We start from the raw sequence: 27,550 nt of genomic DNA on the forward strand, positions 1-27,550 counted from the left end.
GGACGCGGGTGGCGCTGTGGGTTAAACCACAGAGCCTAGGACTTGCCGATCAGAAGGTTGGTGGTTCGAATCCCCGCAACGGGGTGAGCTCCCGTTGCTCGGTCCCTGCTCCTGCCAACCTAGCAGTTTGAAAGCACGTCAGAGTGCAAGTAGATAAATAGGTACCGCTCCAGCGGGAAGATAAACAGTGTTTCCGTGCGCTGCTCTGGTTCGCCAGAAGCGGCTTAGTCATGCTGGCCACATGACCTTTCCCGCCCCGACTTGGCCACAGTGATTCATGCGACGGTCATCTCCAGGCTTGACTACTGTAGTTCGCTCTATGCGGGGCTGCCCTTGAAGCTGTCCCAGAAACTCCAGCGGGTACAGAATGCTGCAGCGAGGCTCCTCACGGGATCTCTGCCATGGGAGCATATTCACCCAGTGCTTTTCCAGCTGCACTGGCTCCCGGTGGAGTACAGGGTCAGATTTAAGGTGCTGCTTTTGACCTTTAAAGCCCTTCACGGCCTAGGACCCTCGTACCTCCGGGACCGCCTCTCCTGGTATGCCCCACGGAGAGCCTCAAGGTCCATAAATAACAACACCCTAGTGGTCCCGGGCCCTAAGGAAGTTAGATTGGCTTCGACCAGAGCCAGGGCCTTTTCAACTCTGGCCCCAGCCTGGTGGAACGCTCTGCCTCATGAGACCAGGGCCCTGCAGGATCTGATTTCTTTCCGCAGGGCCTGTAAGACAGAGTTGTTCCGCCTGGCCTTTGGCTTGGAGCCAATTTGATTCCCTCCCCCTCTCTCTCTCTTTTTCCCCCCTTTCTTTTCTTTTTTTTCTTTTCCTTCTCCTCCTGCGATGAGGCTACATTTTAATATTTTAATGTTCCATTATTTTAATGTTGTATTTTATTTTTGTTTTTAAGTTGTAATCATTCATCTTGTTTTTATTATTGCTTGTAACCCGCTCTGAGCCCGGCCTTGGCTGGGGAGGGCGGGGTATACGGTAAATAAAAAATTATTATTATTATTATTATTATTATTATTATTATTATGACCGGGAAGCTGTACGCCGGCTCCCTTGGCCAATAAAGCGAGATGAGCATCGCAACCCCAGAGTCAGTCACGACTGGACCTAATGGTCAGGGGTAAAAATAAATAAATAAATAAATTCTATTATTGTTATTATTATTACTACTATTATTCTATTTGTACCCCACTCATCTGTCTGGGTTCCTCCACCCACTCTGGGTGGCTTCCAACGTATGTAAAAACATAATAAAACATTAAACATTTTAAATTTTCATTTCACTTTTAATTTGTATTCCGCCTTCCTATATTACTGTGCTGGTCCCGGGGGGGAGGTACCGTTACCGTAGACAGAGTTCACAAGATGAGAGGCAAGGTCCGAAACAGGGAGCCGGGCGGGGAACAGGAACGCTGGAAGGTCAGAAGCAGGAGGCCGGGCAGGGAACAGGAACACTGGAAGGTCAGAAGCAGGAGGCCGGGCAGGGAACAGGAACACTGGAAGGTCAGAAGCAGGAGGCCGGGCAGGGAACAGGAACACTGGAAGGTCAGAAGCAGGAGGCCGGGCAGGGAACAGGAACACTGGAAGGTCAGAAGCAGGAGGCCGGGCAGGGAACAGGAACACTGGAAGGTCAGAAGCAGGAGGCCGGGCAGGGAACAGGAACGCTGGAAGGTCAGGAGCAGGAGGCCGGGCAGGGAACAGGAACGCTGGAAGGTCAGAAGCAGGAGGCCGGGCAGGGAACAGGAACACTGGAAGGTCAGAAGCAGGAGGCCGGGCAGGGAACAGGAACGCTGGAAGGTCAGAAGCAGGAGGCCGGGCAGGGAACAGGAACACTGGAAGGTCAGAAGCAGGAGGCCGGGCAGGGAACAGGAACGCTGGAAGGTCAGGAGCAGGAGGCCGGGCAGGGAACAGGAACGCTGGAAGGTCAGGAGCAGGAGGCCGGGCAGGGAACAGGAACACTGGAAGGTCAGGAGCAGGAGGCCGGGCAGGGAACAGGAACGCTGGAAGGTCAGGAGCAGGAGGCCGGGCAGGGAACAGGAACACTGGAAGGTCAGGAGCAGAAGGCCGGGCGGGGAACAGGAACACTGGAAGGTCAGGAGCAGGAGGCCGGGCAGGGAACAGGAACACTGGAAGGTCCGAAGCTGGGAGCCGGGCAGGAACAGGAATGCTGGAAGGACAGAAGCAGGAGGCCGGGCAGGGAACAGGAACACTGGAAGGTCCGAAGCAGGAGGCCGGGCAGGGAACAGGAACACTGGAAGGTCAGGAGCAGGAGGCCGGGCAGGGAACAGGAACACTGGAAGGTCAGGAGCAGGAGGCCGGGCAGGGAACAGGAACACTGGAAGGTCCGAAGCTGGGAGCCGGGCAGGAACAGGAATGCTGGAAGGACAGAAGCAGGAGGCCGGGCAGGGAACAGGAACACTGGAAGGTCCGAAGCAGGAGGCCGGGCAGGGAACAGGAACACTGGAAGGTCAGAAGCAGGAGGCCGGGCAGGGAACAGGAACACTGGAAGGTCCGAAGCAGGAGGCCGGGCAGGGAACAGGAACACTGGAAGGTCAGAAGCAGGAGGCCGGGCAGGGAACAGGAACACTGGAAGGTCAGAAGCAGGAGGCCGGGCAGGGAACAGGAACACTGGAAGGTCCGAATCTGGGAGCCGGGCGGGAACAGGAACACTGGAAGGTCAGGAGCAGGAGGCCGGGCAGGGAACAGGAACGCTGGAAGGTCAGGAGCAGGAGGCCGGGCAGGGAACAGGAACGCTGGAAGGTCAGGAGCAGGAGGCCGGGCAGGGAACAGGAACACTGGAAGGTCAGAAGCAGGAGGCCGGGCAGGGAACAGGAACGCTGGAAGGTCAGGAGCAGGAGGCCGGGCAGGGAACAGGAACACTGGAAGGTCCGAAGCTGGGAGCCGGGCAGGAACAGGAATGCTGGAAGGACAGAAGCAGGAGGCCGGGCAGGGAACAGGAACACTGGAAGGTCCGAAGCAGGAGGCCGGGCAGGGAACAGGAACACTGGAAGGTCAGAAGCAGGAGGCCGGGCAGGGAACAGGAACACTGGAAGGTCCGAAGCAGGAGGCCGGGCAGGGAACAGGAACACTGGAAGGTCAGAAGCAGGAGGCCGGGCAGGGAACAGGAACACTGGAAGGTCAGAAGCAGGAGGCCGGGCAGGGAACAGGAACACTGGAAGGTCCGAATCTGGGAGCCGGGCGGGAACAGGAACACTGGAAGGTCAGGAGCAGGAGGCCGGGCAGGGAACAGGAACGCTGGAAGGTCAGGAGCAGGAGGCCGGGCAGGGAACAGGAACGCTGGAAGGTCAGGAGCAGGAGGCCGGGCAGGGAACAGGAACACTGGAAGGTCAGAAGCAGGAGGCCGGGCAGGGAACAGGAACGCTGGAAGGTCAGGAGCAGGAGGCCGGGCAGGGAACAGGAACGCTGGAAGGTCAGAAGCAGGAGGCCGGGCAGGGAACAGGAACGCTGGAAGGTCAGAAGCAGGAGGCCGGGCAGGGAACAGGAACACTGGAAGGTCCGAAGCTGGGAGCCGGGCGGGAACAGGAACACTGGAAGGTCAGAAGCAGGAGGCCGGGCAGGGAACAGGAACACTGGAAGGTCAGGAGCAGGAGGCCGGGCAGGGAACAGGAACGCTGGAAGGTCAGAAGCAGGAGGCCGGGCAGGGAACAGGAACGCTGGAAGGTCAGGAGCAGGAGGCCGGGCGGGGAACAGGAACACTGGAAGGTCAGGAGCAGGAGGCCGGGCAGGGAACAGGAACACTGGAAGGTCAGAAGCAGGAGGCCGGGCAGGGAACAGGAACGCTGGAAGGTCAGAAGCAGGAGGCCGGGCAGGGAACAGGAACACTGGAAGGTCAGAAGCAGGAGGCCGGGCAGGGAACAGGAACGCTGGAAGGTCAGAAGCAGGAGGCCGGGCAGGGAACAGGAACACTGGAAGGTCAGGAGCAGGAGGCCGGGCAGGGAACAGGAACACTGGAAGGTCAGAAGCAGGAGGCCGGGCAGGGAACAGGAACACTGGAAGGTCAGGAGCAGGAGGCCGGGCAGGGAACAGGAACACTGGAAGGTCAGAAGCAGGAGGCCGGGCAGGGAACAGGAACACTGGAAGGTCAGGAGCAGGAGGCCGGGCAGGGAACAGGAACGCTGGAAGGTCAGGAGCAGGAGGCCGGGCAGGGAACAGGAACACTGGAAGGTCAGAAGCAGGAGGCCGGGAAGGGAACAGGAACACTGGAAGGTCAGGAGCAGGAGGCCGGGCAGGGAACAGGAACGCTGGAAGGTCAGGAGCAGGAGGCCGGGCAGGGAACAGGAACACTGGAAGGTCAGGAGCAGGAGGCCGGGCAGGGAACAGGAACGCTGGAAGGTCAGGAGCAGGAGGCCGGGCAGGGAACAGGAACGCTGGAAGGTCAGGAGCAGGAGGCCGGGCAGGGAACAGGAACGCTGGAAGGTCAGGAGCAGGAGGCCGGGCAGGGAACAGGAACGCTGGAAGGTCAGAAGCAGGAGGCCGGGCAGGGAACAGGAACACTGGAAGGTCAGGAGCAGGAGGCCGGGCAGGGAACAGGAACACTGGAAGGTCAGGAGCAGGAGGCCGGGCAGGGAACAGGAACACTGGAAGGTCAGGAGCAGGAGGCCGGGCAGGGAACAGGAACACTGGAAGGTCAGGAGCAGGAGGCCGGGCAGGGAACAGGAACGCTGGAAGGTCAGGAGCAGGAGGCCGGGCAGGGAACAGGAACACTGGAAGGTCAGGAGCAGGAGGCCGGGCAGGGAACAGGAACACTGGAAGGTCAGGAGCAGGAGGCCGGGCAGGGAACAGGAACACTGGAAGGTCCGAAGCAGGAGGCCGGGCAGGGAACAGGAACACTGGAAGGTCAGGAGCAGGAGGCCGGGCAGGGAACAGGAACACTGGAAGGTCAGGAGCAGGAGGCCGGGCAGGGAACAGGAACACTGGAAGGTCCGAAGCTGGGAGCCGGGCAGGAACAGGAATGCTGGAAGGACAGAAGCAGGAGGCCGGGCAGGGAACAGGAACACTGGAAGGTCCGAAGCAGGAGGCCGGGCAGGGAACAGGAACACTGGAAGGTCAGAAGCAGGAGGCCGGGCAGGGAACAGGAACACTGGAAGGTCCGAAGCAGGAGGCCGGGCAGGGAACAGGAACACTGGAAGGTCAGAAGCAGGAGGCCGGGCAGGGAACAGGAACACTGGAAGGTCAGAAGCAGGAGGCCGGGCAGGGAACAGGAACACTGGAAGGTCCGAATCTGGGAGCCGGGCGGGAACAGGAACACTGGAAGGTCAGGAGCAGGAGGCCGGGCAGGGAACAGGAACGCTGGAAGGTCAGGAGCAGGAGGCCGGGCAGGGAACAGGAACGCTGGAAGGTCAGGAGCAGGAGGCCGGGCAGGGAACAGGAACACTGGAAGGTCAGAAGCAGGAGGCCGGGCAGGGAACAGGAACGCTGGAAGGTCAGGAGCAGGAGGCCGGGCAGGGAACAGGAACACTGGAAGGTCCGAAGCTGGGAGCCGGGCAGGAACAGGAATGCTGGAAGGACAGAAGCAGGAGGCCGGGCAGGGAACAGGAACACTGGAAGGTCCGAAGCAGGAGGCCGGGCAGGGAACAGGAACACTGGAAGGTCAGAAGCAGGAGGCCGGGCAGGGAACAGGAACACTGGAAGGTCCGAAGCAGGAGGCCGGGCAGGGAACAGGAACACTGGAAGGTCAGAAGCAGGAGGCCGGGCAGGGAACAGGAACACTGGAAGGTCAGAAGCAGGAGGCCGGGCAGGGAACAGGAACACTGGAAGGTCCGAATCTGGGAGCCGGGCGGGAACAGGAACACTGGAAGGTCAGGAGCAGGAGGCCGGGCAGGGAACAGGAACGCTGGAAGGTCAGGAGCAGGAGGCCGGGCAGGGAACAGGAACGCTGGAAGGTCAGGAGCAGGAGGCCGGGCAGGGAACAGGAACACTGGAAGGTCAGAAGCAGGAGGCCGGGCAGGGAACAGGAACGCTGGAAGGTCAGGAGCAGGAGGCCGGGCAGGGAACAGGAACGCTGGAAGGTCAGAAGCAGGAGGCCGGGCAGGGAACAGGAACGCTGGAAGGTCAGAAGCAGGAGGCCGGGCAGGGAACAGGAACACTGGAAGGTCCGAAGCTGGGAGCCGGGCGGGAACAGGAACACTGGAAGGTCAGAAGCAGGAGGCCGGGCAGGGAACAGGAACACTGGAAGGTCAGGAGCAGGAGGCCGGGCAGGGAACAGGAACGCTGGAAGGTCAGAAGCAGGAGGCCGGGCAGGGAACAGGAACGCTGGAAGGTCAGGAGCAGGAGGCCGGGCGGGGAACAGGAACACTGGAAGGTCAGGAGCAGGAGGCCGGGCAGGGAACAGGAACACTGGAAGGTCAGAAGCAGGAGGCCGGGCAGGGAACAGGAACGCTGGAAGGTCAGAAGCAGGAGGCCGGGCAGGGAACAGGAACACTGGAAGGTCAGAAGCAGGAGGCCGGGCAGGGAACAGGAACGCTGGAAGGTCAGAAGCAGGAGGCCGGGCAGGGAACAGGAACACTGGAAGGTCAGGAGCAGGAGGCCGGGCAGGGAACAGGAACACTGGAAGGTCAGAAGCAGGAGGCCGGGCAGGGAACAGGAACACTGGAAGGTCAGGAGCAGGAGGCCGGGCAGGGAACAGGAACACTGGAAGGTCAGAAGCAGGAGGCCGGGCAGGGAACAGGAACACTGGAAGGTCAGGAGCAGGAGGCCGGGCAGGGAACAGGAACGCTGGAAGGTCAGGAGCAGGAGGCCGGGCAGGGAACAGGAACACTGGAAGGTCAGAAGCAGGAGGCCGGGAAGGGAACAGGAACACTGGAAGGTCAGGAGCAGGAGGCCGGGCAGGGAACAGGAACGCTGGAAGGTCAGGAGCAGGAGGCCGGGCAGGGAACAGGAACACTGGAAGGTCAGGAGCAGGAGGCCGGGCAGGGAACAGGAACGCTGGAAGGTCAGGAGCAGGAGGCCGGGCAGGGAACAGGAACGCTGGAAGGTCAGGAGCAGGAGGCCGGGCAGGGAACAGGAACGCTGGAAGGTCAGGAGCAGGAGGCCGGGCAGGGAACAGGAACGCTGGAAGGTCAGAAGCAGGAGGCCGGGCAGGGAACAGGAACACTGGAAGGTCAGGAGCAGGAGGCCGGGCAGGGAACAGGAACACTGGAAGGTCAGGAGCAGGAGGCCGGGCAGGGAACAGGAACACTGGAAGGTCAGGAGCAGGAGGCCGGGCAGGGAACAGGAACACTGGAAGGTCAGGAGCAGGAGGCCGGGCAGGGAACAGGAACGCTGGAAGGTCAGGAGCAGGAGGCCGGGCAGGGAACAGGAACACTGGAAGGTCAGGAGCAGGAGGCCGGGCAGGGAACAGGAACACTGGAAGGTCAGGAGCAGGAGGCCGGGCAGGGAACAGGAACGCTGGAAGGTCAGGAGCAGGAGGCCGGGCAGGGAACAGGAACACTGGAAGGTCAGGAGCAGGAGGCCGGGCAGGGAACAGGAACGCTGGAAGGTCAGGAGCAGGCGGCCGGGCAGGGAACAGGAACGCTGGAAGGTCAGAAGCAGGAGGCCGGGCAGGGAACAGGAACGCTGGAAGGTCAGAAGCAGGAGGCCGGGCAGGGAACAGGAACGCTGGAAGGTCAGAAGCAGGAGGCCGGGCAGGGAACAGGAACACTGGAAGGTCAGAAGCAGGAGGCCGGGAAGGGAACAGGAACACTGGAAGGTCAGAAGCAGGAGGCCGGGCAGGGAACAGGAATACTGGAAGGTCAGGAGCAGGAGGCCGGGAAGGGAACAGGAACGCTGGAAGGTCAGAAGCAGGAGGCCGGGCAGGGAACAGGAACACTGGAAGGTCAGAAGCAGGAGGCCGGGCAGGGAACAGGAACGCTGGAAGGTCAGGAGCAGGCGGCCGGGCAGGGAACAGGAACGCTGGAAGGTCAGAAGCAGGAGGCCGGGCAGGGAACAGGAACACTGGAAGGTCAGAAGCAGGAGGCCGGGCAGGGAACAGGAACACTGGAAGGTCAGAAGCAGGAGGCCGGGCAGGGAACAGGAACACTGGAAGGTCAGGAGCAGGAGGCCGGGCAGGGAACAGGAACACTGGAAGGTCAGGAGCAGGAGGCCGGGCAGGGAACAGGAACACTGGAAGGTCAGGAGCAGGAGGCCGGGCAGGGAACAGGAACACTGGAAGGTCCGAAGCAGGAGGCCGGGCAGGGAACAGGAACACTGGAAGGTCAGGAGCAGGAGGCCGGGCAGGGAACAGGAACACTGGAAGGTCAGGAGCAGGAGGCCGGGCAGGGAACAGGAACACTGGAAGGTCAGAAGCAGGAGGCCGGGCAAGGAACAGGAACACTGGAAGGTCAGGAGCAGGAGGCCGGGCAGGGAACAGGAACACTGGAAGGTCAGGAGCAGGAGGCCGGGCAAGGAACAGGAACACTGGAAGGTCAGGAGCAGGAGGCCGGGCAGGGAACAGGAACACTGGAAGGTCAGGAGCAGGAGGCCGGGCAAGGAACAGGAACACTGGAAGGTCAGGAGCAGGAGGCCGGGCAGGGAACAGGAACACTGGAAGGTCAGGAGCAGGAGGCCGGGCAGGGAACAGGAACACTGGAAGGTCAGGAGCAGGAGGCCGGGCAGGGAACAGGAACACTGGAAGGTCAGGAGCAGGAGGCCGGGCAGGGAACAGGAACACTGGAAGGTCAGAAGCAGGAGGATGGGCAGGGAACAGGAACACTGGAAGGTCAGGAGCAGGAGGATGGGCAGGGAACAGGAACACTGGAAGGTCAGGAGCAGGAGGCCGGGCAGGGAACAGGAACACTGGAAGGTCAGAAGCAGGAGGCCGGGCAAGGAACAGGAACACTGGAAGGTCAGGAGCAGGAGGATGGGCAGGGAACAGGAACACTGGAAGGTCAGGAGCAGGAGGATGGGCAGGGAACAGGAACACTGGAAGGTCAGGAGCAGGAGGATGGGCAGGGAACAGGAACACTGGAAGGTCAGAAGCAGGAGGCCGGGCAGGGAACAGGAACACTGGAAGGTCAGGAGCAGGAGGCCGGGCAGGGAACAGGAACACTGGAAGGTCAGGAGCAGGAGGCCGGGCAGGGAACAGGAACACTGGAAGGTCAGGAGCAGGAGGCCGGGCAGGGAACAGGAACACTGGAAGGTCAGGAGCAGGAGGCCGGGCAAGGAACAGGAACACTGGAAGGTCAGGAGCAGGAGGCCGGGCAGGGAACAGGAACACTGGAAGGTCCGAAGCTGGGAGCCGGGCGGGAACAGGAACACTGGAAGGTCTGAAGCCAACAACGACGTTGCTCCCGCAACCTGGGACCAGGCTGACTGGCCTTTATCTGTTCTGAGGCCAGGGGCTGTCCCGGCCCCCAGGAGCCCCGCCTCCTCTGGCCTTAAGGCGAGCACTCTTCCTGGGAGCAACCAGTTCCCTTCGCCTCTCTGCCCTAAGCCTCTGCAGTTCAGGAGAGGCCGAAGGGTTACTGGGCCCCGGAGGAGGCTCACCTGTAGACACTGAGTCCTCAAGCACCTCTGGGGCCAGAATGGTTTCACCTGGTGCCTGCTCCTGAGGATCTGACACAGGTGCAGGCTCCTCAGAATCTAGCCCTTGCCCCAGTTCAGCCGGCCCTGGAGGCGGGGACTCCTGTGCAGGCTGGGATTCCTCTGGTTCAGCCTCTGAATCGGAATCCCAGGCCATCACAATTACTATACCAACGCGGTTTTTACAAGCCGAAGAAACAACGAAATAGACAGCAAAGATCACACACCTAAATAACAATCTGATCCAGTACAGAAAAAGTCACAATAACTTTAACAATAAAGCAATATTCAACAATCCATTAGAATATAATACTAAACAGTAAATGGCCTCAGCCCAGTATACCTGAAGGAGCGTCTCCACCTCCATTGTTCAGTCCAGACACTGAGGTCCAGCTCCGAGGGCCTTCTGGCGGTTCCCTCTCTGTGAGAAGTGAGGTTACAGGGAACCAGGCAGAGGGCCTTCTTGGTGGTGGCGCCCACCCTGTGGAATGCCCTCCCATCAGATGTCAAGGAAATAAATAACTCTCTGACTTTTAGAAGACATCTGAAGGCAGCCCTGTTTAGGGAAGTTTTTAATGTTTGATGTTTTCTTGTATTTTTAATATTTTGTTGTAAGCTGTTGTAATTCTTCTTCTTCTTCTTCTTATTCCCCTAAGTCATGGGTAGGCAAGCTAAGGCCCGGGGGCCAGATCCAGCCCAATCGCCTTCTCAATCCGGCCTGCGGACGGTCCGGGAATCAGCGTGTTTTTACATGAATAGAAGGTGTGCTTTTATTTAAAATTCATCTCTGGGTTATTTGCGGGGCATAGGAATTCGTTCATTTTATTTTTTCTTCCCAAAATATAGTCCAGCCCCCAACAAGGTCTGAGGGACGGTGGACTGGCCCCCTGCTGAAAAAGTTTGCTGACCCCTGCCTTAAGTCATTCATTCATCCTGCACTTCTCAGACCATTTCCCTCTCACTTTCCAAACTGCAAATAGTCTGTTTTTTTGGTTTTTTTTGAAGTAAAGAGAGGCAGAGCACTTTAATTCATTCTAAATGTGCAAACCTAACATTCTGGCATGTGAGCAGACTTGCCTGCACAAGTATCGCTGGACTTTGAACCCTGGTCATCATTCGCAAGGCCCCTGTTGAGTATTTTGAGAGAAGCCATCACATTTGGCTGTCCATATGAAAGGTGACATTTCCCACCCCCCTGCATTTTGTGTGTGGTGGTAACATTCATTTGACTGTAAACAATTCATTAAAATAACGAGCTAAGTCTCACACAAGTGGATTTTTTGAAGGTTGCTCAATCTCCTTACTTATCTATCCAAAGTCAATTTGAGTGTGAATATGGTGCATTGTCCCCATGATGGCAAACAGCGTCTCCAAAGAGACATTTATTCCGCCGGCATGGATTCCAACTAGACAGCAATGATGCATTACAAATATATAATTATTTGCACTAATATTTGAGCAGGTGGAATGGATTAGTAGACAGTCAACAGTACAGTGCTGATAACATGTATTTTTCTATATTAATATGTACTGTGCAACATGTATTAAAATTGTCAATAATTCATTTCCACAGCGTTAGCAGTATTTATATTGCTGTGTTCTGCCGAGGGGGGCCGGGGAGGGGAGGGGGTAGAAACAAAGCAAATTGGGGGGGGGGATGCATGACGAAGACGAACTTTTCAAAAACATTTAATGAGTGGAAGTTTTCCTACAATGAGGGAGGGAGGGCAGGGAGGAAAGAAGCAGATGATGCTCATCTTCCATTTGGGTTGAAACAACAGATCCCTAAACAATGGGTAGGCAAACTAAGGCTCGGGGGCCGGATCCTGCCCAATCACCTTCTCAATCCTGCCCGGGGACGGTCCAGGAATCAGCGTGTTTTTACATGAGTAGAATGTGTCCTTTTATTTAAAATGCATCTCTGGGTTATTTGTGGGGCATAGGAATCTGTTCATTTTTTTCTTCAAAATATAGTCCGGCCCCCCACAAGGTCTGAGGGACAGTGGACCGGCCCCCTGCTGAAAAAGTTTGCTGAATTAAGTTCGTAACCAAGGCCAGTGCAGTGGTACCACGGGTTAAGAACTTAATTCGTTCTGGAGGTCCGTTCTTAACCTGAAACTGTTCTTAACCTGAAGCACCACTTGAGCTAATGGGGCCTCCAGCTGCCGCCACACCATTTCTGTTCTCATCCTGAAGCCAAGTTCTTAACCCGAGGGACTATTTCTGGGTTTGCAGAGTCTGTAACCTGAAGTGTATGTAACCTGAAGTGCCTGTAACCTGAGGTACCGCTGTATACCTGAAGGAGAATCTCCACGCCCATCGTTCAGCCCAGAGATCCAGTGCTGAGGGCCTTCTGGCAGTTCCCTCACCGTGAGAAGTGAAGATACAGGGAACCAGACAATCTCAGTAGTGTCGCCCACCCTGTGGAACACCCTCCCATCAGATGTCAAAGAAATAGACAACTATCTGATGTTTAGAAGACATCTGAAGGCAGCCCTGTTTAGGGATGTTTTTAATGACTGATGTTTTAATGCATTTTTAATCTTTTGTTGGAAGCCGCCCAGAGTGGCTGGGGAAACCCAGCCAGATAGGTGGGGTAATGATGATGATGATGATGATAGTTTATTTATTATGCTATTGTCTGAAAAAGAAGAGGAGGACCAGCCCTACCATTTGGCAAGGGGAAGCAACTGCCTCGGGCGGCACATGCTGCAAGAAGTGGCATCCCCCTAAACCAGGTCCAGTGGTACCTTGGGTTAAGAACTTAATTCGTTCTGGAGGTCTGTTCTTAACCTGAAACTGTTCTTAACCTGAGGTACCACTTTAGTTAATGGGGCCTCTCACTGCCGCCGCGCCACTGGCTCGCAATTTCTGTTCTCATCCTGAGGTAAAGTTATTCACCCGAGGTACTACTTTCGGGTTAGCGGAGCCTGTAACCTGAAGCGTCTGTAACCTGAAGTGTTTGTAACCTGAGGCACCACTGTATGGGGAATCTTCAGCCTTCCAGATGTTACTGAACTACAGCAGCCATGAATGAAGGGAGTCATAGAGAGGCTCCCCACGTCGGCCATGCACTGATCATATTTATTAAGTGGAAATTTGGGGTCTCCCCCTCTTCTCCTTTTTTCTGCTTTTCCCCTTCTTGTCTTTTTCTTTTTCACCTTCCTTTTCCTGGTGAGCCTGTCTTTTCTCCTAGTTAGTTCATTGGCTGGGAGCTATTATCATCCACAGTGAGAAAGGGACAGCACGTTTCTTTTTAAAAATATAAATCTGTCAGAAACAATTATACCGCAACACTCCGCTGCAAAATGTTGCGTATGAGGCTGTGTGTATGTGTGTGTGTGTGAGAGAGACAGAGAGACTACAGCCATACAAACACAAATCACCAGAGCCTCCTCTAGCCCGTTCTTGAAGACTTCACTGGGCAAAAAAATGTGTTTGGAACAATCCTGTGCAAAAAAAAGGGGGGGCAGGAAGCAACCCAGAGAGGAACGGTAGCCTGATATTGCTACCACCTGCTACATCCAGTGTGAAATAAGAACCCCATTGAGACAAAAATTAAAGACTTAGCTTAGCTGAGGCGAATTATCTTTCTGAACCTGCTTGCTTTCTTCTATTATGGAAAAGAAAGAATAAATAATATCCTGAATATGGGCCCCTCCGCCTGAATTTAAGGAAACATGGAGTAGATTTAGCTTCTGGGTTTGCCTGAAGTTCAGGCAGGGTGGAAGTTGTGGTGGCCGTGTGGCCTATTTTTACAGGTATCCAGTTTAAAGATGGGGAGCAGAGGCCTGTCTCCACAAAGGTGAGAAGAAGAAGAAGAAGAAGAAGAAGAAGAAGAAGAAGAAGAAGAAGAAGAAGAAGAAGAAGAAGAAGAAGAAGAAGAAGATTTTGTTACTTGCACACCACCCATTTCACTGGGTTGTCCCTGTGTTTGCACTTCTATTTAAACTGTAGCATTTGTTCCCAAATTTGCCCCCTACATATGAATTAACACCTGAAAGTTTTATGCAAATCAGAATACCCAATCTTTGTGACACATTTCCTCTCTCTTGGTAAGAAGCTGCCCTCGTGGAAATCTATTGAGATTTGGGGTCTCTAGCAATACTATTTAGCCTGCAATCAGTGGGTCTCTGACCCTACCAGTTGTTTTGATGCTAGCCACCAAGGCCCAGAAAGCCATGACACCCCGAACCATAGGGCTTGCCAACCTTTTTGGACCAGTGAGCACATATCAAAATTTGAGAGTGTTGTGGGTGCCAGTCACAAAATGGCGGCATTGGGGAGGGGGCGTGACATTGCACAAAATGTATGCCATGGAAGGGCATTTCTGTTCCTCTGGCAACCTCATGCTTCTCAGGGGATTTCAACTATGTCCTGCTGGCCTTGATTGTGGAAATATGGCTGTTAACTCTGTCTGAGGGCCTTCTGGTGGTTCCCTCGCAGCGAGAAGCCAAGTTACAGGGAACCAGGCAGAGGGCCTTCTCGGTAGTGGCGCCCGCCTTGTGGAACACCCTCCCAGCAGATGTCAAAAAGAAAAACAACTACCAGACTTTTAGAAGTCATCTGAAGGCAGCCCTGTTTAGGGATGTTTTTAATGACTGATGTTTTAATGCATTTTTAATCTTTTGTTGGAAGCCGCCCAGAGTGGCTGGGGAAACCCAGCCAGATGGTTGGGGTATAAATAAATTATTATTATTATTATTATTATTATTATTATTATTATTATTATTATTATTATTTTCACCAAATGGTAACCCTAGCCTGCCATTCTTTAGCCATTTACCTGGGAGTGTTGTTGTTTAGTCGTTTAGTCGTGTCCGACTCTTCGTGACCCCATGGACCAGAGCACGCCAGGCACTCCTGTCTTCCACTGCCTCCTGCGGTTTGGTCAGACTCATGCTGGTAGCTTCAAGAACACTGTCCCACCATCTTGTCCTCTGTCGTCCCCTTCTCCTTGTGCCCCCAATCTTTCCCAACATCAGGGTCTTTTCCAGGGAGTCTTCTCTTCTCATGAGGTGGCCAAAATCTTGGAGCCTCAGCTTCAGGATCTGTCCTTCCAGTGAGCACTCAGGGCTGATTTCCTTCAGAATGGAGAGGTTTGATCTTCTTGCAGTCCATGGGACTCTCTAGAGTCCTAGGCCATATAGGGCTTTAAAGGTTAAAACCAGCACCTTAAACCTGATCCTGTCCTCCACCGGGAGCCAGTGCAGCTGGTATAGCACTGGGTGAATGTGATCCTGCAGCGAGGACCCCATAAAGAGTCTCGCCGCAGCATTCTGCACCCGCTGGAGTTTCTGGGTCAGTCTCAACCACTATCAGCAAAAGGCACAGCCCATCCCGAATGATTATTATACCGTTTGTTTTATTTTTCACTCGGGAGAAGGTTGAATCAAATCACAGGGTTAAAGCCATCGTACTTTGAATAAGAGACTGGCAATTTTTGAAACAGCCTCGGAGCCCCCTGCTCACATTTTGATTCTCTCCAGCTCAACCTGCCTGTTCACACGGCTGGCAGCAATTACGGGTTCACCGCACAGGTGTGCCTGCCCCACCTTGAGACTCTGCTCACCTGTTCATTGCCCGGAGGCAGCCAGGTGCGGTTTGGTCCTTCTAACAATCACTGTAGGTCTGAGTGAGGCCTCTTTCCGGGTTGGATTGCATTGGTAGGGCACGAGCTGAAGGTATATTCTTATTCTCTTTCCCCTGCAGAGGAAAGAGGGAAATCTCAGGGTGAGAATGGCAGACTCAGGGATGCCATGAGTTTAGACAAGCTGCTGGGACAAGTTGCAAAATGAGCTGGATTGAGAAGGCAATTGGGCTCCATCCGGCCCACGGGCCTTAGGTTGCCTACCCCAATGTAGCTTGTTGAAACTAGGCCTGAATATTCCATTTGCAATGACTTTTTAAAAAGTTTATTCTCTGAAACAACAATGCAGTTTCAGATATGAGAGAAAAAGTGTGCATGTGTGTGTGTGTGTGTGATGATCTATCTATCATCTATCTATCTATCTATCTATCTATCTATCTATCTATCTATCTATCTATCTATCTACTATCTATCTATCTATCTATCTATCTATCATCTATCTATCTATCTATCTATCTATCTATCTATCTATCATCTATCTATCATCATCTATCTTTTTTTCTGGGGGGACACAGGGGTACACATACCGCTAACCATTTTGTGAATCAAAATTTGGCCTCATTGAGGGGCAGTATTTCAATATGAGTAGGAAACTGAGAATACCCCTAAACATTTTTTTTTTTAGAAAAAAGCACGTTTGTGTGTGCGTGCATGCATTTGCATGACACAAGCCAGGAAAGAGTTAAACTGATTAAGCTGGGCAAAGCATAAATAAATAAATAAACCTGTTATTAAAAAAATAATAATCATGAAAATCTACAAAAAAACCTTGCCGCTGCCCCCCTCTCTTTTGAGAGGGGGGGGGGTGAGGCAGCAGGGGTGAAACAAAAGATTTGAAGGGTGGTGGTGGTGGTAAAAGACAGGCTGTTCTAGGTATGCAAAAAATGTTTCCCCTTTTATATATATTGACAGCCAGAGGGGTGTTATTATTGAGAATATGGGCAAAGTTGCTGCCAAGGTTCTGCTGGTACTCGTGTTTAAAAAGAAACTATGGAAACCAGGGCTAGGAATATTAATTAAGTCCAAATTTGGAATTTCTCCACCAGGAGCGGCTGCAGGCATTCAATGAAGCGACCTGTTGCGTCTGCCATTCACAACGGTGTTAGCAATTTAACCAACTGCCAAACTTCTCCCCCTCCCTCAAAAAATAAATAAATTAACATGTTGTTGTAATAATAAGATTAAAAGGTTAGGTGTTGATAGGATTTCCCCCCCCTTTCATTTCTTTGTACCCTTACCTTTTTTCCCATCTTGTTTTAAAGGACAGGGGACTGGGTTTCTCTTTCTATCTAGGGGCTTCTTTGTTTCAGCGCAGGAGGAGATTTTGGAAATCTTTTTTTGCTGTAATGCATGGCAAAAACTGTGAAATATATGCCGCACTGGCCAGGGTTCATGGACCTCAAGATTTGCCTTAGATCTGTTGTTATTTTTTTGTTTTAGTGTTTTTTTTAAAAAACCCAACCGGTTTCTGAGTTAATCTGTACTCGCCTTCCACTTTGATCTGTAATTGGGGTTCTGCTCTGTAATTTGGGTCCTCTGAGCCACTTTGTATAAAACAAAGTTCCGTATTCCCCTTTAACCATAACAGAGATTCGAAAAACGGTTATACCTTTCCCTGCTTTTGGCAAAAGTGGATGAAATTTTCAGGCACACGAGCCCCTCTGGCCAGCCAAACTGCAGATAAGCAAGACCAGGGACTTAAAAGGGATACACTTTCTTCCATAGCCCCTCGTTGGGTTGGAGGCATTGTTTTAGACAGCATCTTAAAAAGCAGAGACATCACCTTGCCAACAAAGGTCTGTATAGTTAAAGCTGTGGTTTTCTCAGTAGTGATGTATGGAAGTGAGAGCTGGACCATAAAGAAGGCTGATTGCCGAAGAATTGAGGCTTTTGAATTATGGTGCTGGAAGAGACTCTGGAGAGTCCCGTGGACTGCAAGAAGATCAAACCTATCTATTCTGAAGGAAATCAGCCCTGAGTGCTCACTGGAAGGACAGATCCTGAAGCTGAGGCTCCAAGACTTTGGCCACCTCATGAGAAGAGAAGACTCCCTGGAAAATACCCTGATGTTGGGAAAGATGGAGGGCACAAGGAGAAGGGGACCATGGAGGACGAGTTGGTGGGACAGTGTTTTTGAAGCAACGAACATGAGTTTGACCAAACTGTGGGAGGCAGTGGAAGACAGGAGTGCCTGGCGTGCTCTGGTCCATGGGGTCACGAAGAGTCGGACACGACTAAACGATTAAACAACACCAAGCGTTTCTCTGGACAATTCTTACAATGACCCTGTAAGCTAGACAAGTGTGTTATTACTCTCATACTGCAGAAGGGAGCTGAGATAGAGGGTGGTATGCAGGAGATTCAAATATGGAAACATAGGAACGGACAAAGCTGCTTTATGCTGAGCTGCCTTATATCCTGGTATGTCCCACAGAGAAACTTACGATCTTCAAACAAAAACATCCTGAGGGTCCCAGGCCACAGAGAGGTTAGGCTGGCCTCAACTAGAGCCACGGTTTTTTCGGCTGTGGCCCTGATCTGGTGGAACGCTCTGCCACAAGAGACTAGGGCCCTGTGGGACTTGACATCTTTCCGCAGGGCCTGCAAGACAGAGCTGTTCCACCAGGCCTTTGGCCAAGGCACAGTATGACCCCCTCCTTTGGTGATCCTCACAGAACTCTAGCCCAATGGTTGCCATCAATTTGATTTGAATTAGTTTTATAATCAAATGATTTTAGAATGTTGTATTATTTTATTGTTGTTAGCCGCCCTGAGCCCAGCTTCGGCTGGGGAGGGCGGGATATAAATAAAAAATTATTATTATTATAATTTATTATTGAGTCCAGCCAGCCCTAACTGGAGATGTCACCGGGGACTGAACCAGGGGTCTTCTGCAATGAAAGCAGGTGACTGCCACTCAACTACATCCTCCCCCATTTTTGTTTCATAAATCAACCTACTAACTATGCTCTTTGAGGAATAACAATCACAACCCACCGACCTTTTTAGACAGGGGCACTCCTGGCTCATTTACCACTCTCACTCCTTGTGTTATTGTATTTTACTTGTGTAAAAGTAAAAACGTCAAAGTGCAAGTAGATAAATAGGTACCGCTCTGGCAGGAAGGTAAACGGCGTTTCTGTGCGCTGCTCTGGTTCGCCAGAAGCGGCTTAGTCATGCTGGCCACATGACCCAGAAGCTGTATGCCGGCTCCCTCGGCCAGTAAAGCGAGATGAGCGCCGCAACCCCAGAGTTGGCCACGACTGGACCTCATGGTCAGGGGTCCCTTTACCTTTACCTAAGGAAAAACAGGACATTCTGGGATCAAATCAGTAACTTCTGTCAACCCAGTACTGTCCCTTGGAGGGTTTGAAATCCAAGAAATATTTTCCCCAAATCTTTGTTTTACAGTTTCTGTCTCGACAGCCCTCAGCTGAGACTGCTGACGGGGAGTCACTTTGCTTTGGAAATTGCTACCGCTAGAAAATCTACTCATGTGCTGGGCACAGTTCACTGGGAGAGGGGGGGGGGGGAAACAGTGCAATTGAACGGCAGCTCAGTCATTCGGGTTGAGATGTAGGAAACCTCTCCATTGCATCCCTCTCTGGCTCGGATTCCAGCTGAAAGTGAGCTGGGCAGATGGCAAAAGAGATGCATTTCCTTCTCACGGAAGAAGGGAGGCAGCCTTGACTCGAGCAAGGCTATTTCTGGGCGACAATAATCCAAAATGCACAGTAGGCAGAAGTTAAAAGGAAGTGCTCCCTTTTTAGGTTTTTAAACCATATCCCTTAATCCTGGGCAATGATTGACAATCATGATTTAGAGCACGAGGTCCCCTTCTCTAATCCAGCAAGTTTGATGTTATGTGCATCTCTCGTGTGGCATTATTCAACTCCAAATAAATGGAGGCCTGGTGCAATTGATGCTACATTGCTCTGATACTTTCTGGATACTTACAGATTAGTATCCATTCAGAGTATCCATTGCCGGATCCATTAAGGAAAAACAAAAGCAAATAGGCATGGGTGCAATTTAGCAGCTCCTTCAAAATGCACATACGATTAAAATCTCCCCTTGCTGGGTGGATAGATGCTAGTCTTGGGAGGGGTTGCGGGGACAGTAGGCATTTATACAAATTCAGATCGGAGGGAAGAGAAAGGCAATGGCTATAGTAACCCTGATTTGATGATGATAGTATCGAGAACCACTAACCATAAACCTCACACATCTTTATATCTGCTGGCAATTAAAAATAATTTGTTTATTGGGCTCATGGTACTTCCATAAGGCACAGGTGCTTGATCTGAGTTCCCACAAAAAAAGAAAAAGCATTTTAAAAAATATTCTTTTGCATTTGTTTACCTAGCACAGATGCCAAACCAGAAGAAGGGAAGGGGTCCGGTGATGTCATTTTAATAGTACAGGTGAGATTAAACCTCCTTATCTCATATGCTCAGCAGCTTTTAAAGGCCTGTTTGGCTTTGAGGGGAAAGACTGTAGGCCACAGTGGTTGCAGCAATAGAACAGAGATATTTGGCCCTGTAGAGCAGTGTTTCCCAAACTTGGGTCTCCAGCTTTTTTTGGACTACAATCCCCATCATCCCTGACCACTGGTCCTGCTGGCTCAGGAATGAAGGGAGCTGTCATCACCCAGCAACATCTAGAGGAGCACAGCTTGCCTACCCTTGACCTAGAACCGTGACATTTGGATGCTGAAGACACTGTAGGGGTTGCAGGTGAGTAGGGACCATGAGGGGAAGAAATGGAGGCAGTGAGAGATTTTAATTTCTTGGGCTCCATGATCACTGCAGTTGGTGACAGCAGCCACGAAATTAAAAGACGCCTGCTTCTTGGGAGGAAAGCAATGACGAACCTAGACAGCATCTTAAAAAGCAGAGACATCACCTTGCCGACAAAGGTCCGTATATTTAAAGCTCTTGTTTTCCCAGTAGTGATGTATGGAAGTGAGAGCTGGACCATAAAGAAGGATGATCGCCGAAGAATGGATGCTTTTGAATTCTGGTGCTGGAGGAGACTCTTGAGAGTCCCATGGACTGCAAGAAGATCAAACCTCTCCATTCTGAAGAAAATCAGCCCTGAGTGCTCTCTGGAAGGACAGATCCTGAAGCTGAGGCTCCAAGACTTTGGCCACCTCATGAGAAGAGAAAACTCCCTGGGAAAGACCCTGATGTTGGGAAAGATGGAGGGCACAAGGAGAAGGGGACAGCAGAGGATGAGATGGTTGGACACTGTTCTCGAAGCTATGAACATGAGTCTGACCAAACTGCAGGAGACAGTGGAAGACAGAAGTGCCTGGCGTGCTCTGGTCCATGGGGTCACGAAGAGTCGTACACGACTAAACGACTAAACACCAACAACAGGGACCATAAGAACATAAGTGCCAATGGCCTACCTAGTCCAGCATCCTGTTCTCACAGTGGCTGACCAGACACTTGCAGCGAGCCTACAAACTGGATCCGAGCACAGGAGCACTCTCTCTTCCCGTGATTTCCAGCAACTCAGATTCCAACTGTGGAGGCGGAACACAGCTGGTAGCCATCAACAGCCTTGCCCTCCGTGAATTAGCCTAATCCTCTTTTAAAGCCCTTTAATGTGGTGGCCGTCAACCACTGCTGTGGGAGAGAGTTCCGCAGTTTAACTACCGTATATACTCGAATATAAGTCGACTTTTTCAGCATATTTTTAAATGCTGAAAAAGCCGCCCTCGGCTTATACTCGGGTGAGGCGGGCAGCGGCGGAGGGACGAGTGGTGAGAAAGGAGCCCTTTCTTGCCACTCATCCCTCCGCCGCCATCCACCTCTCGCAAGGGCAGGCACAGGAGCCATGGCTGGGAGGCGGCGCTGCACTGCGTGAGCGGCAGAAATGGCGGTGGAGGAACGGGCAGCCCGAAAGGAGCCCTTTTGGGCTGCTCCTTCCTCCTCCTCCACCTTGCCGCTGTCCGCAAGGTTTGTGGTGTGGTGAACCGGCTTATACTCGAGTCAATAAGTTTCCACTGTTTTTTGTCCTAAAATTAGGTGCCTCGGCTTATATTCGGGTCGGCTTATACTCGAGTATATACGGTATGCACTGTGTGAAAAATGCACTTTCTTTTATCTGCCCTGTAACTTCCAGCATTTAGTCACGATTTCCTGCATTATGAGAGAGGCAGAAAACCTTTTCTCCATCTACTTTCCCCATGCTGTTTTATAGACTTCTATCTTGTTACCTCTCGCTTGAATTTTCTCTAAACTAAAAAGTCCCAAAGGCTGCAAACTTTCTTTGCAGGGGAGTCATTCCGTCCCCTCGATAATTCGGGCAAACGTTTTCCAACTCTGCATTATCCTTTTTGAGGTGAGGCGACCAGAGCAGGACACAGAATTCCAAATGCAGCTACACTACAGGCGATTATAAACCATAGATTTGCAGTCATTTCCCTCCTGCCTGCCTCATTTATCCACCAGCAAGGCTGTTGTTGCTTTATTTTGCCATCTTGCTAGACTCCATTCAGACCACCGGAGGCCAAAGCTACAGCAGCAAGCTTGATCTATGATGGATTTCTTACAGCTGGGGCTGAGCAACTGGCCAGATGATTGCCAGCCCCTAGAGCAAACCTGGGTCCCCAGCTGTTATTTCTGAAACGTGGGTCCCCAGCTGTTATTGGACAACATCAGCACAGCTAGCAGAACCAGGGGTAAAGAATAATGGGAGTTGTAGTCCAGCAACAGTTGGGGGCTGCTGTGGCTGACCGTAATGCTTTGACCCCAAAGAGGAGACAGCAAAGGGAATTGTTCCTTTATGGGGGTGGGATTATGTTGAAGGCACCCTCTCACACCCTCAATATTGCCATGATTGCATTGTTATATGGGACTGAGACGCATGGGGGTTGTTGATGATGAAGTGAAGGGCTGTGAGGACCGACCAAAGGGCCAACAAAAGCTGTTGACCTTTTTTAAGGATTGAAGTTGTTGACTTTTTAATATAATTTTACCTCAGATTTGTTGAGTTGTTTTTGGGTTTTTTAAGGATTGAGGTTTTTTGGGGGGGTTGGAGTTGTTGAGGTTATTTTAGGATTTTACCCCAGGCAATAAACTGCCACCGGGGCCAGATTAAACCGGATTAGGCCCCTGAAACAGACTTTGGACATGCCTGCCCAAGTGTTAGGTGTTGCAGTGCCCTGGTTTAGGGACCTCTGATGGGTTTAAGAGCTCTCCTGCCACCTTCCTGAAGCCTGGGGAGCTTCTAACCAGCTTGGGAAGGGAGCCGAGATGATCACATACATGATGTCAGGACATTGTGACGTCACCCGATGTCAGGGACTGGACTGAGGAGGAATGTTGGGGACGAACCACCCCTTCCTGCACCTTCCTGAGAAGAGGGGGAGAGTGTAGATTTAGAACAGGGGTTTGCAGAAGGTCATGGTTCACAGGCTGCAGAGGGGAGAAGCTGGGAAATATTGGGAGAGCAGCAGGAGGAAGTTGGCACTCAGTGTCTTTGGAAAGCATTCCTGACCCCCCTTTCCGAGGACCAGGCGTGCATCGAGAGTAGGAGAACAGAAAGCTCAGAGGCAGGAGGCCCTGATCAGCTGATGCAGGGTTGATGTAGAATAGGAGGGACTGAGGGGAACTGGGACTTTTCTTGGAGCAATGCCATTGTCTAAGTGAGACCACATCCCTTCGTCTCTCTCCGTGAATATTGAATAAACTACTTCGGTAAGAACTCTTCTTGTTTATCTGCCTCTTGGCTGCCATCGTGGGAGGGATAGGACTCCCTGAAGACAGACACACACACACACACACACACACACACACACACACACACTGCCCTCACAAGCTGGCGCCTCTGGCTCTAACTGTTCCCCTACAAAAGAATTTCACCACCTGCCACTGGATGCTCCTTGGCCCTTGTGCTATGGAGTTCCAAAGGGCACCACTTTGTCTCCAAATGCTGTTTAGCGTCTATATGGAGCCAATGGGAATAGCCATTTGGGGGTCTGGAACATGGTGTCAATACATTAATGACACACAGAGCTACTTCTCCATACCTGGACCACTGCCTGAATATTGTGTTGGTGTAATCTTTTACTGTATCCGTATGCATTTTTTTATATCACATTGAAATTTTATACAGGTGAGCAGTATATACATTTTTAATAAAATAAATGAATAAATAAAATACAGATTGGAGTTCAAACACAAAACTTTAGTTTTTCCTCATATAGCAGTTAAATACCCTGTATTTTCTTTTTAACCAAATCTTTTTTTGTAGTCAGGTGAAGAGCAGGGCAAAGTCGAGATTGTGGCATAGCACATCAGGGTCCAGCAAGGCAAGGTAAGGCAAGGTGGTAGCATACTGTCACAGTCCGGTCTACGGGTGATCGAAGTCCTGGCTGAGGACGTCAGGACCGGGGGCAAGATGGTGGGGTGGGAGCAGGAACGAGAGTCCAGAAGCCAGGGGTCCAAGGGTCAGGAAGCAGGGAGTCACGAAGTCAAGGGTCCGAGGGTCGAGAAGCAAGGAATCAAGAAGTCGAGGTCCGAGGATCAGGAAGCAAGAAGCCAAACGCAGCAAGGCAGGAAACGTGTTGCTGTGGCAAAGAGCCAAAGGGAAATGCTGACCTTATATCCCTTCCCGGCTCTTGCCACCAGGTGCAGTGAGTTACCAAGCGGCCTCACCTGTGAGGCCGTTCCTTGCCTCTCCAGAACAAACTTAGGAAGGCCCCAGTCCTGCGAAGCCCTACTGGTCACAGGGCCTGGCTCCTGCACGCACACACCTGACACATAAGGCCAGGCAACACAGGAGAACAGGCTGTGAATAGCACCTTGGACAGCTCATGTAGGGAGTTCAAGCTGCCAGAGTCAGAGGCCCCCTGGGCTGGACAGGAACTGATAAAATGGGTTTCTTTTGTACTAGACTTCAAACAGGGGTGATAAGAAGAGTCCTGCTGGATCCGACCAATGACCCCCGTGGTCCAGCATCCTGATCCCACAGTGGTGAACCATATACCATTAGGAAACGTCGGCAGCCATTACTGAGTCAGGTGCATCTGCTAGATCCTTGCTCTTCTCCCTGAAAGATGGGAGACAGATCTGAGGGTTGTGAGACAAACATACGGACATGCAAGTGAGCTTGATCACACACTTCCCCGGTTTGCCCTCCCTTCAACCCTCCTCCTCTGCCCCTCTGGCAAGTGTGGGGAAAACCTTTTTGACCCAGAGGCCCACATTCCCTTGGTTGGGGCCAGAGCCCAAATTGGGCTGGACAATGGATGGGTCTCTTCTCTACGCCAGTGTGGTGTGGTGGTTAAGAGCGGTGAACTCGTAATCTGGTGAACCGGGTTCGCTTCCCCGTTCCTCCACATGCAGCTGCTGGGTGACCTTGGGCTCAGCCTCACTCACCTCACAGAGTGTTTGTTGTGGGGGAGGAAGGGAAAGGAGAACGTTAGCCGCTTTGAGACTCCTTAGGGTAGTGATAAAGCGGGATATCACATCCAAACTCTTCTTCTCTTCTTCTCTGTTTAGCAGGCCACATTCCAGCTGGGTGATCCTTCACTTCCTCCAAAACATCTCTTCATTCTTGTTTTTCAGGCGAGCAAGACATATTACCATACTTCAAGGACACATCCAAGCCAGTCATAGAATCATAGAATCATAGAGTTGGAAGAGACCAACTTCCTTTTCTAATGAATAAAAGTATATTCCAGTTTAGTTAAATAAAACCTTCAGTCAGCACAACAAATACAATTAACATTTATAAATCACAGAGGGCATTTCCCCACAAATGTACGTGAAAGTGCCTTAGGGCAGTGTTTCCCAACCTTGTGCCTCCAGATGTTTTTGGCCTACAACTCCCATCATCCCTGACCACTGGTCTTGCTAGCTAGGGATGATGGGAGTTGTAGGCCAAAAACATCTGGAGGCACAAGGTTGGGAAACACTGCCTTAGGGAGATGGAAGGGGGAACAATTTTAGAGCATATTGGAGGTAGGAGCTATTGCCAGATAAACAGAACAAAGGAATACACAAGTAATACATTAGGTTTTAATCACAGGTACAATTTAGGTTCTGATACATACAGTAAAAAATAAATAAAAAATGGGTTGAGTAAGTGTTTTCATGGACTCTGGTTGGGCGAGAGATGGTGGGCTCCTGGGGTGGCAGAATGTGGTTGGGTGGAGGATGAGCAGCTAAAATGACGTATGTTTTTTGTGGGAATGTTCAGGGTGACAGGGGAGGATATATTGTTGATTAATATCCTTCCTAACTTGCGTTAGCAAGTTCCTTTACTTAGCAGAGTTTACATTCCCCTTTTTACATGCAGAGCAGATAGCTGGTGGCAGGCTCGTGTGAGCCTCTGACTATTATACAATTCAGTCTGTCTCAGATTGAATTGTACGTTCCTGGTAAGTGCCCTTGAATCCCTCCTAAACGAATGAAGACACCACAGTCCTATTCACAAGTAACAAAAAGAAAGTTTACTCACGGCCAGGCAGAGCACAGTGTGGTCCCTGAAGGCAGGCTTAAGGCTTAAAGTTTCAAACATATACAAACAGGTTTACCCCATATGGGGGAATAATCCCAGTGGCTTGCAGGCTTGCAGTCCTGCAGTTCACACGAGAAAAGGAAGGTGGGAATAAGAGAGAGGTGTGCTGTGTGACTTGTCCTTTTGTTACCTGGACAGGTTAGGTCACGCCCACCTTCTATCACATGCAAAGGAAGGATGTTCCAGGCCAGGAGGAACAGGAAGTTTTGACTGGGGACAAAACGTTCCCTTGCATGTCCACTCTAGGAAAACAAGGAATGTTGTACTTGACTGCTCCCAGTGGATTACATCCCACATTTTTCCGTATAGCGTGTGTCCTAAAGGAAATGTTCTCTCACATACTCTTTGAACTCTGTCCAGTAATTTATTACAGAATAAAATCAGACTAGCTGGGAATTCAGTGTGAATTTCTAAGGGGAATTTCCTGTATAAAATGAACCTTGCTTACTGCAAGGTTCCCCACTTACTGAATCCCCACTTACTGCTACACTGAATTCAGATGATGATTATCATATTGCAAACTCATTGTGAACAGAAACCAGTCTTTTATTGTTACTCCGCAAAAAAAAAAAGGAAAAGGAAAAATTATTGAGCAGCAGCAGCAGAATGAAAACATTGTCTTCTTATGAGTTGAAAAGGTAACAAGCAAAGGGTGGTTGTCCAAAATTCGGGTAGCTGCTCCTTGCCATTGCTGCTGCACTTGGACTTGACTTCAAATGAGAAATCTGTTTTGCAACAAATGGCAAATTCCCTCCAGATAAACTCATCCTGTTGACATGAGCCAGAGTGGCGCCATGAATTTATCCTTGGAACTGAGTTTCAGTAACCTTAATGGCTGGCTAGAGAGAGGTCTCTGTTGGGGGAACAGAATGGTGTCCAAGGCTGGACACAAGGCTGGTAGCTGTCTTCATTTCACAGATTGAGTGTTCAAGGTTTCCCCAGCAGAGGAAAACATGGTGTCTTCCAAATTCTCTTGAAAGCTTGGAGCTTGGAAACAAGCTTACAAGAGGAGCAGGCTGTGCTAATGGCCACTACCTTAGCTGTTTTGTTTTGTGTGTGTGTGTTTTTAAGGATTAGGAACATAGGTAGCTGCCTTATTCTGAGTCAGACCATTGGTCCATCTATCCTAGTATTGCCTGCACTGGCTTACAGCAGCTTGCCAGAGTTTCAGGCAGGAGACATTCCCACCCAGCCCTGCCTGGAGATGCAAAGGGGTTGAACCTGCCTGAAACCACATGTGCTCTGTCATTGAATTGTGACACTTCCCCCCTAGACAGGTTCATGATAAGATTGATGGTTACCAGGGATGATAGCTATATGGAACCTTCATGTTCGAAGGTAGTATACCTGAATGCAACTGCTTGGCCACTTCTGAAAACAGTCTTTCTTATTTTTGTATGGAAGGAATGAAGAAAAATATGGAAGGGAAGGGAGAAAGAAGATCAATTTAACCATGAAATCAAGCAGAACCAGTTGTATGTGTACAGTGTATGTGTACAGTGGAAGCACAGAATAGTTGTACAATGGAGGCCTTGGTCACTCTACCTATCTTCCTAAGAATCTCAGTTTTTAAATTTTATTTAAGGCACTAGTCCTTTGACTTGTGAGAGCAATTCCAGGTGTAGTCTCAGAAGCCAGAAAGTGCTGCTGCCCAGAGGGAGTGGCCCCAGTGCCCTGGTTAAGTTCATTGACCCTCTCCATGTTGACGTAAAATAGTAAAGGCTACAGAATGAAATATGAAAAAGATATTGTGTTAGGTCACCAAGCACCAACACCAAAGGGTGGCTTCCATGTTCAGTAGAATCCAAAGATAATGCCTTTTGACTGGACTGGACTTAT

General features: G+C 51.4%; 1 long non-coding RNA gene across 1 annotated transcript; it reads left to right on the top strand.

Moving 5' to 3' along the window:
• The first annotated feature begins 22,531 nt into the window (after positions 1 to 22,531).
• LOC310839587 lies at positions 22,532 to 24,767 on the top strand. The gene is made up of 3 exons (XR_014561544.1): positions 22,532 to 22,884; positions 23,441 to 23,513; positions 24,691 to 24,767. It is a non-coding gene; the product is annotated as an uncharacterized lncRNA (long non-coding RNA).
• The last annotated feature ends 2,783 nt before the right edge of the window (positions 24,768 to 27,550 follow it).

This window comes from Podarcis gaigeae (assembly GCF_964106915.1).
Source record: "Podarcis gaigeae genome assembly, chromosome: 1".
Lineage (NCBI taxonomy): Eukaryota > Metazoa > Chordata > Lepidosauria > Squamata > Lacertidae > Podarcis > Podarcis gaigeae.